Consider the following 11,086-nt stretch of genomic DNA (forward strand, 5'->3'; position numbering starts at 1 on the left):
TTCCAGCACTGGCTTCCTTTAGGATTCTAAGGCTGTCATACTGTCATACTCACTTTATTTAGATCATGTCCGTAAGCCTCCTTTATAACCAAGTAGACTTCTTGGATCCTAATTGTTGAGAATCTTATTGCCCCTTCACACAAGCTAAGAATATGGAAAGGATAAGGTACAGGGCTGTGGAGGAGAAACCAAAAGGAAAAAGAATGGAAATAAAAGATATCCTAGACCTCACTATACATCTGAGATTCCCAATTCACTGATTTTTATTTTTCATTTGATCTTAACACATACAACAACAAGACTTCAGTCTCCCAGGAGAAAGAGGTTCTGAAGGCTTTGAAAAGGCTCTTTTTATGTGATGAGAGATGACCCTGCTGTGGGACCACCACATTTCATGGTGACAGAATGAAAATCAGTACTTGCAGGGCAAGATGCTGAGCAAGAGATAATTTAGAGCATCTCTGTAGTGATGTTTTGCCATTTTAAAGGGGTTTGATGTGGTTCTTTGGAGCAGAAAAAATTTAATCCCTTCAAAATTCAGCATTGAAACCCTTTGGTCTAAGAAAACATTATGTAGAAAACAAATATGGAAAATATAGAAAACAGAACTGTCCATGTTGAAACAATTGTGTGGTGCCTGAGTCCTGGCTGCCAACATTCCTATTCCACCCTACAGCTATGGTGGTATCCAAGGCTCTCAGTGTGATGTCCACAGAGCAGCAGAGGCTACACACTGGCATCCTGAAGGGTGGAGCCAGCACAGAGATGTGTCTGGTTTTGATATTACAATGTTTTACAAAAACTGAGTCAGTACTTTGAGGCAATTCACATAAAAAGTTTTAGTTTCCTATCTTCTGAATAATTTGAAGTCATTCAACATGGACTATTTATTTCTCACACAATAGCAATGATTTAGAAAAAGAGCAGTGTATTAGAGTTTTCCAGAGAAACAGAAGCAATAAGGTTGAGATATACCCACATATAGCTATGGTTATCTACCTATGTGTCTAGATAGATAGATAGATAGATAGACAGATATAGATATACATAAGATATGCATGTGTTATTTATGTACCATATACCTACCACCTATTTATCTACATATAGAGAGATTTATTTTAATGAATTGGCTCACATGATTGTGGCTCATACAATTGTGAAGCCCAAAATCTGCAAGGCAGGCAGTCAGGCTGGAGACCCAGAGAATTGCTGTTGGAGTCTAAAGATATCAGATGAGGGTAATCTCATCCACATTATGGAGGATAGTCTGCTTTACTCAAAGTCTTCTGATTTAAATATAATCTCATCTAAAAATCTTATCTAAAAAGAATTTCACAGAGAATCTAGCCAAATTGACACATAAAATTACAAGCAGCCTGTGACACATCAAAAGCAGTTATCTCTTTTATTTATTAAAAAGTTATTGACTTTAGATATATTTTCTTTTGTTTCTTTAAATTTTGAAATAATTATAAATGTACAGAAAACCTGTAAGTACAGTACAAAGAACTTTATTTTCCCCAAATGAGTATAGAGTAGGTGGTCAACCTAATGTCCTATTATTATTGAATATATTGGCATGTATTTTGTGCAAACAAGATTATTCACCTACATACGCTCAATGCAACTCCTAAAATCAGGAAATTAACATTACATTACCATACCAATGCTTGATCCTACTCAAGAGTAACCCCATAATGGGCAAAAGGATCCTACTCACAATCAGGAATTTGCATTTAGTTGTCATAATCTCTTTACTATCTAGTCTGAAACAGTTTCTCACTCTTTCTTTGATTATTATAACCATGATGCTTTTGAAAATTATAGGTCAATTGTTTTGTGGAATATCCCTTAATTTGGGTTTGTTCAATATTTTATAATAATTAGGTTCATTTTATAAATCTTTGGCAGGAACATTACAGAAATGATGCATATTCCTCTCATTGCATTTTATTAGATAAAAAGATTATCTGAAATCAGAGAAACAGTTGTAAGATTAGGTGTGGACGGGTGTGGTTGAACAGAAGCAGCTGTAGATATTTTGGAATTTATGTGTATAAGTGTGCCATGTTTTGTGCATTTCTGCTTAACTGGATTCAACTGAGTATGGATTTCTGCATTCACATAATATTCTTCCCAGATAAAATCATCCATAAACAAATGTTATTTTTGAGGTATATTAAAATTGTTCCTTAATATATCAATCACATTGGAATACATTCATGTTTTCCCAAGTGTTAAAGCAAAAACCACTTGTTAAATCTGAATAAATCTGCTTTACTTATTTGGATAATTTAACTTTTTTTTTGGTAAAGACTTGGAAAAAAAAAATCTTAGACTGGTGCTGGAAGCAGTTAAAACAGTTTTCAAAAGCTGTAATAAGTCCATTCACAGAGAAAACTCATGATGTTAATTGTTATATATTCTACAATCTTTGTCTTAGTACTTTACCTGTAACATTTTATAACCACAATTACTACTTCAGGGCTACTAATTCAACAAAGAGATAAATGGTAGCAGAGTAATCTCTCTCCTCAATGTAGGTACAATCTGCCTGATAAATATCTATCAGGAAAGGGAAGATTTCTACATGAGAAAAATGCAAGGAAAGAGCAACCACATCAAAAATATTACTGAATTTGGACCTAAAAGAATATACACTTGTATACCATAAGTTTTATGAATAATTTACATGACAGAAAGAACCATATGAGATGATTTATGCCTATTTAAGTAGAGTCATAACAGACACTGCAGGCTGGCACATTGATTTCTCAAAATATCCAGGAATAAACATTCATATAAATACAAAAGGAAGCAGTAGACTTCTAAACATTTTTAGAGTTTTGAACTCTGTACCAGGCCTCTGCAATTTTCCTTTTTCTCCTTTTCAGCTGATTTCAATAGTCCTGCATTTTCTCTGGGTTTTTGACAAGTGACAAGACACAATTCTTGTCAGCCCTCAATCTCGGATTTTACTGAACAAGGTAAGGCTTTAGCCAAACAAGTGGATTTCATATTTAAAGTTTCCTCTGGTAGTAATGCCAGTTTAGGGGAAAATCAGAGAGTGTAAGAATACCTTACATCCATCCTTTTTAATACTTCAGAATTCCCCTGAAAAGCAAAAACACATCTCATTCTAGGTTTAAGTCACTGTCCATCTTTGTGCTGGCTGATAGAGCACTTAAATTAAAGCATAGGACTTATGTCTTAGAGAAGAAAAAGCTATCAAGCTGTCTTGGCCAAAAGGTGCACATTCAAAGAGTAGGCTAAATGGAGAGAGGCACAGACCTGCTCATTCATTCTATAATTTGGATTGTAGCATTGAACTTATCACTGGACAAGGATACTCCTTAAAGTATTATTTGTTAAAGGAAGAAAAGGTCCCACAAAATCTAGGAGCAAACTGAAGATCTATCAAGAGATTAAATTATTAATTTTTAACAATGGAATTATATGCATCAATTTAAAGCTATGTATTTCTTGACATAAGAAGAACCTTATAACATATTGTGGAAGGAAGAAAGAGGATACAGAAGAGTATTCAAATTAATAAGCATGAGCATGTAAGTGTATGTGTGTGTGTAAGTGTGTCTGTGTGTATGGGCATGTATGTGCATACATGTGTTTGAAAAGATGTTCTTCAAACTGTTTATGGCAACTAATTCTGAATTATGAGATTTGTAGTGATCTTTTATATTCTTTATTGCAATATGTAAAATAGTACCTATAAGGTCTTATTAGTGTCTCCATTTTATGGATGAGCAAGGAAGGGTGAGGCAACTAGCCCAAGAGACACAGTTGAAGACAAGATTCACCTTGAGGCATTTTGCCTCCAAATGCTACAGTCATAATCATAAGTGGGGAATACATTTTGGGAGGTCGAATCCACATTTCAGATTGGTTTAAGAGGCAGGGATAAAGGAGGGATTGTGCACATGAAATCTTTCTTATCAAATCTTGATTTGTTGGTGGAGAAGATTTGGGAAACTAGGCAATTCTATTGCAAGTTCCTGAATAATGATAATTGAGCAGAGCTAAACTTGTATTGTATCATTAAAAATTCCAATGAGCTATAGAAATTCATTAATTAAAACTAATCCCCTTCATGACTGATATGATGACCCAAAAAAAGATGTAACTCTGGACCCTGAAAGGGAGTGTACTCACACCACAGGTGTATTCAGGAATATAGTACAAGAAAGCTTTTCTAAAATAAATAAAGCCATAAATGTACAGATTGAAAGAATACTATGTGATCAAATGGGAAAAATCTGCTAAAGCATGACAATCACTGAAGTTCTTGTTAATTCCAAGTATAAAATTTACCACTATTGTAATCTATATAGAACAGAAATATCTAAAAAGAGAAAAAAATCAGATTGGTTTCACAATTCTCCTCACCAACAATTCAACAGAGAATACATTAGAATAATGTCTTCAGAATTATGAGAAAAGTGAATACAAAAATTTCACACCCTGCTAAGTTATTGTAAAATGGCATAGAAAAGTAATGTCTATAATTTAAAAACAGAGGAAAATTGCACTCAGATGGATTGATTGGATAAATACCTTTATGAAATCTAGCCAATCAGAAGAAAAAGTGGAGGAGGAGGAGAATCAAAATGAGTAAGTCAGAAATTTGGAAGATAAAAGATGAAAGAAATGGTAGTGATCACTGAAGGTATATAAATACAGAAATTAGATTTTAGAATCCATATTAGATGGCTTACAGACTATAATGCAAAGGGTATAAAACCTGACAATGTAAAATATTATAATAACTAATCAAAATCAAGAATAGGAAGATACAATAGATAGAAGGCATTTTAAGTTTAATAACGTCCTTATTTTTCAGAGCAAGTTACCAATAGTGTTGAAATTGCTAAATTATTAAATAGAATTTAAATATATTACTATAAAGTTATAAGGTATTAAAAGATAACCACTGGAGAGTCTACAATTGTAATTCAAAGATTTGAAATTAACAAAAGGGGGACAAGGCAAAAGATAGCAATAAAATAAACCTCACAAACATTTACAACCAAAACCACATTAAAAACAAAATAAAAAGCAAAAACACCTGAAAATTAAATGGAAAACAATTCTCTTCAATAAGTTGAGGTCAATGACTGAATCCAAAGGAAGATATCAAAACTTTTAGAACCCATAGTGGATTTTGTTGGTGACAAACCCAGATACATTGTGTCTTTTCTTCTCCTTACTAGAAACTAGATTTTGCTCTGGTAGCTACCCCCAGACCTGCAGTTCTGTTTTTCAGAATAAACTAAGAATTGACTTGATTGATGCAATGGAACTCTCACCCTTTTTGCTAGGAACTGGCTGAGGAATAGTCACGTGAACCAGTTCTGATAACAACATGGGAGAAGATGTATAATACAGACATCTGGGAAAGTTTTCCCTTGCTCTTGAGTAAGTCAAAAATTCGAATTGTGAATAAGCTCTAATTGTGAACATGGAGCTCTAAATGGAAACATGGGATTCATCTTAGGATATAGCCTCTACTGGGATCACAGAGTAGAGAGGGAGTAAAAAACTTACAGCCTTGAAAACATCATAGAGCGGTCATTAAATCCATCCTACATACAAACTTCCTCTTATGTGAGCTAATACATCTCATTTTCAGTCAATTTCACAAAACCACGGGGTTCCCTGGTGGCACAGTGATTAAGAATCCTCCTGCCAATGCAGGGGACACGGATTTGAGCCCTGGTCCAGGAAGATCCCACATGTCACAGAGCAATTAAACCCGTGCACCACAATTACTGAGCCCACATGCCACAACTACTAAAGCCTGTGCTCTTAGAGCTAATGTTCCACAACAAGAGAAGCCACCACAATGAGAAGCCCAGGTACCACAGTGAAGAGTAACCCCCGCTCACCACAACTAGAGAAAGCCCATGTGCAGCAACGAAGACTCAACACAGCCAAAATAAATTTTAAAAAATGTCAAACCACCACAGTCTCAGAAGCCTCTGGGATTGTTGATACTGTTTTGTGTGTCTCTGTTGAAATTCCTTTAGCAGAATCTCATCCATTCATTCTCCACTCATTTCATGAATATCATGTTAGTGCTTTTGGATATAGCAACACCATTTTAAGAGAATGAGATGTGATTAATGAAAGGACAATAGGAACTTGTATTGAAAATTTCAGGGGAAAATTGAAGGTACTTCAATGGAAAATTGAAGGTATTCCTTAATAAGATTAAAAATTTTCACTTTTTTTCTGCATCCTGAATATAAGCCACCTCACAGCTTTAAATCTCTTTTTAAAACAATTTAATTTTAAAAATAGATACAGATCCTGGGTATATAGGGGTTGAAAGCTCTACCAAAACTTCTATTGTTTCCAGTTTTGTTGAGATATATAATTGACATACAAAACTGCATAAATTTAAGACATACAGCACAATGGTTTCACTTAAATATTTTATAAATGATTACTGCAATAAGTTTAGTTAGTATCCATCATGTCATACGATACAATAGAAAGAGAAACAAAAAAAGAAAAAAAATATTTTTCCTTGTGATGAGAACTCAGGATTCACTCTCTTAAGAACTTTCATATATATATATATGAAAGTGTATATACACATATACATATACATGTATATATATACATATACATGTATATGTATATATATACATACACCCGCAACCAACAGTTTCCTTACAAGGCAGGGCCTGGCAACCAACCAGATCAGGGTCAGCCCCCCCTTTCCTATGTTCCCACAGTGGTCAGCCACCACAACAGAAGGACTCATACAGTTCATATAGAGGGCATCCCTAGAGCATATAACTGGTAACCAGATGGGAGTGAACTGCTGGGCCCTATCAGATGTCTACTACATAAAACCACTTCTCCAAGATTGAGAAATGTAACCAACCTGCCAAGTATCAATACATAGAAATAAAAACAAAAATCAGGCAAAATGAAGTGACAGAGGAATATGTTACCAACAAAGGAACAAGATAAAAGCCCAGAAGAAGAAATAAGTGGAGAGGAGATAGACAAGCTACCTGATAAACAGTTCAAGGTAATGATCATAAGGAGTTTCCATGAACTTGGGAGAATAATGGATATTATCACACAAAATTTTAACAAAGAATTAAAAAATATAAAGAAGAATCAAACAGAGCTGAAGCATACAATAACTGATATTTAAAAATACACTAAAAGGAATTAATAGTACATGAGATGATACAGAGGAACACATCAGTGAACTGGAAGAGAGACATCACTCAAGTTGAACAGAAAAAAGAAAAAAGAATTTTAACCTCTGTGACAACATCAAGCATACTAATATTCACATTATAGGAGTCCTAGAAGGAGAAGAAAGAGAAAGAGAGAGAACATATTAAAAGACATCATAGCTGAAAACTGTCCTAATCTGGGAAAGGAAACAGACATCCAGGTCCAAGAAGAATGGAGAGTTCCAAACAAGATCAATCTAAAAAGGACCACACCAAGACACATTGTAATTAAAAAAGCAACAATTAAATATAAAGACAGAATCTTAAAAGCAACAAGGGAAAAGAAATAAGATGCATGCAAGGGAAAACCCATAAAGCTTTATAGCAAAAAATCTATAGGCCAGAAGGGAATAGCATGATATATTTAAGGTGATGAAAGCAAAAACAAAACAAACAAACAAACAAAAAACCCCCCAAAAACCTACAACCAAGAATATGCTACTCAGCAAGGCTATCATTCAGATATGGAGAGATCAAGAGTTTTAATGACAACTAAAGCTACGAAATTTCAGTGCCATGAAACCAGCCTTACAAAAATGTTAAAGGGACATTTCTAAGTGGAAAAGAAAAGGCCACAACTAGAAATACAAAAATTTTGAAAGAAAAATCTCATTGATAAAGGCAAATATACAGTAATATCAACCACTTATAAGGCTGGTAGGAAGTTTAAAAGACAAAAGTGGTAAAATAACCTATATCTACAATAAGTAGGTAAGGGATACAGAAAACAAAAAGATGTAAAACATGACATCAAAACAGTAAACATGGGGGAAGAGGTAAAAATGTAGGACTGTTAAAATGTGTTTGAACTTAAGAGATCAGCAACTTAAAATAATCACTATCATGTATCTATCTATCTATCTATCTTCTATCTATCTAATCTATATCTATATATAAACCTCATGGCAACCACAAACCAAAATCTATAATAGATACACACACAAAAAAAAGAGAAAGGGAGACAAGCTACCTGATAAATTTCAAGCATAACACTAAAGATAGTCATCAAATCACAAGGGAAGGGTATTCCCTGGTGGTCCAGTCCAGTGATTAACACTCCATGCTCTCACTGCCAGGGTCCCAGATTCAAGCCCTGGTTAGGGAACTAAGATCCCACTAGCCACATGGTTTGGCCAAAAAATATATATATATTAATAATCACAAAGGAAGAGAGCTATAAAAGAAGAAAGAAAAAAAATAACTACTAAAACAACCAGAAAACAATTAACAAAATGGAAATCAGTACTTACCTATAAATAATTAATGTAAATAATGTAAATAGTCTAAATGCTCCAATCAAAAGACATAGAGTGGCTGAATGGTTACAATAACAAATCATATATATGCTGCCTACAAGAGACTTACTTCAGGTTTAAAGAAATACACAGATTGAAAGCAAGGGGATGAAAAAAAGGTATTAGATGTAAATGGAAATGAAAAGAAAGCCAGGGCAACAATACTTGTGTCAGGCAAAATAGACTTTAAAACAGAGACTGTAACAAAAGACAAAGAAAGCTATTACATAATGATAGAGGGATCAGTTAAAGAAAATATAACTGCTGTATATATATATGCACCCAACATATGAGCACCTAAATACATAAAGCAAATATTTAAAAAAATCATAAAGGGAGAAATTGACAGTAACACATTAAAAGAACCAAACAACCTAATTTAAATAATGGGCAGAGGATCTGAATACACATTTTTCAAAAAAAAGACATACAGATAGCCAACAGGCACATGAAAAGATGCTCAACAGCACTAATCATCAGGGATATGCAAACCAAAACCACATTGAAGATATCACCTCACACCTGTCAGAATGGCTATTATTAAAAGCACAGCAATTAACAAGCCTTGGCGAGGATGTGGAGAAAAGGGAACACTCATGCACTGTTGGTGGGAATTTAAATTGGTACAGTCACTGTGGCTAACAGTATAGAGATTTCTCAAAAACTTAAAAAAAGAACTACCATATGATCTAAAAATTTCACTGCTGGGTATTTATACAAAGAAAATAAAAACACTAATTTCAAAAGTCATATGCACGCCTATGTTCATTGTAGCTTTATTTACCATAGGAAAGATTTGGAAGTAATCTAAGTGCCTACTGATAGATGAATGGATAAAGAAGATGAGATATGTAAATACAATGGAACATTAAAACAGACTAACATATTGCCATTTGCAACAATATAGATGGACCTAGAGGGTATTATGCTAAGTGAAATAGGTCAGAGAAAGACAAATACTGTAGTATGATCACTTATATGTGGTATCTAAAAAACAAAATAAATGAACAAATACAAATAAACAGAAACAGGGTCATCGAAACAGAGAACAAATTGGTGCCAGAAGGGAGAGGAGAGAATTACATGAAGGAGATTAAGAGATACAAACTTTCAGCCACAAATAATTAACTCATGATAATGAAATGTACTGTGTGGGGAATGTAGTCAGTAATTTTGTAATATTTTTATATGGTGACAGATGGTAAGTAGATTTATTGTGGTGATCATTCTGAAATGTATAGAAATATCAAATCACTATGTTGTGTGCCAGGAACTAATATAGTGTTGTGGTTCAATTATACTTAAAAAGCAAACAAACAAATAAACTCATAGAAAAAAGATATCAGATTTGTGGTTGCCAGAGGTAGGGTGAGTGGTGAGGGTAAATTGAATGGAAGTAGTTAAAATATACGAATTTCCAGTTATAAGGTAAGTAAGTACTAGGGATGTAATGTGCAACACAATAAATATAATTAACACTGCTGTATGCTATATATGAACATTGTTAAGAGAATAAATCCTGAGTTCTCATCACACACAAAAAATATATTTTTATTTTTAATTAAAATTTTTTTCATGTTACTCCTTCACTTAATTTTTTAATTTTTAAAATTTAAAAAATATATTATTTTGTTTTATTATTTTATTAAAGTATGGTTGATTTACAATATTGTGTTAGTTTTGGGTGTACAGCAAGCATAGTGATTCAGTATTTTTGCAGATTATATTCCATTATAGGTTATTACATGATAATGGGTATAATCCCTGTGCTATACAGTATGTCCTTGTTGCTTAACTATTTTGTATATAGTGGATTGTATCTGTTAATATCATACCCCTAATTTGTACCTCCCTGCTTCCCTCTCTCCTTTGGTAACTACAAGGTTTTTTTTTTTTTCCCCATATCTATAAGTTTGTTTCTGTTTTGTATACACATTCATTTATATTACTTTTTAGATTCAACATGTCAGTGACATCATATAGTATTTGCCTTTGACTTATTTCACTGAGGATAATATTCTCTAGGTCCATGCACATTGCTTCAAATGGTAGAATTTCCTGTTCATTATGGCTGAGTAATATTTTTATGGCTGATATATATATATATATATATCTCATATATTCTTAATCCAATCATCTGTTGATGGACACTTGGATTGCTTCCATGTCTTGGCTGTTGTAAATAGTGCTGCTGTAAACGTTGGGGTGCATGTAACTTTTCAATTTAATGTTTTCATTTTTTCTAGATATATACCAAGTAGTGGAATGCTGGATCATATGGTAGTTCTATTTTTAGTTTTTAAAGGGAAACTCCATAATGTTTTCCATAATGGTTGCATCAATTTACATTCCCATCCACAGCATACAAGTGTTCCCTATTCTCCACATCCTCTCCAACGTTTATTCTTTGTAGACTTTTTGATGATAACCATTCTGACAAGTGTGAGGTGATACCTCATTATGATTTTGATTTACCTTTTCCTTATAAGCAGTGATGTTAAGCACACTGTTAGC

This window comes from Balaenoptera physalus (assembly GCF_965194825.1).
Source record: "Balaenoptera physalus genome assembly, chromosome: 20".
Classification (NCBI taxonomy): domain Eukaryota; kingdom Metazoa; phylum Chordata; class Mammalia; order Artiodactyla; family Balaenopteridae; genus Balaenoptera; species Balaenoptera physalus.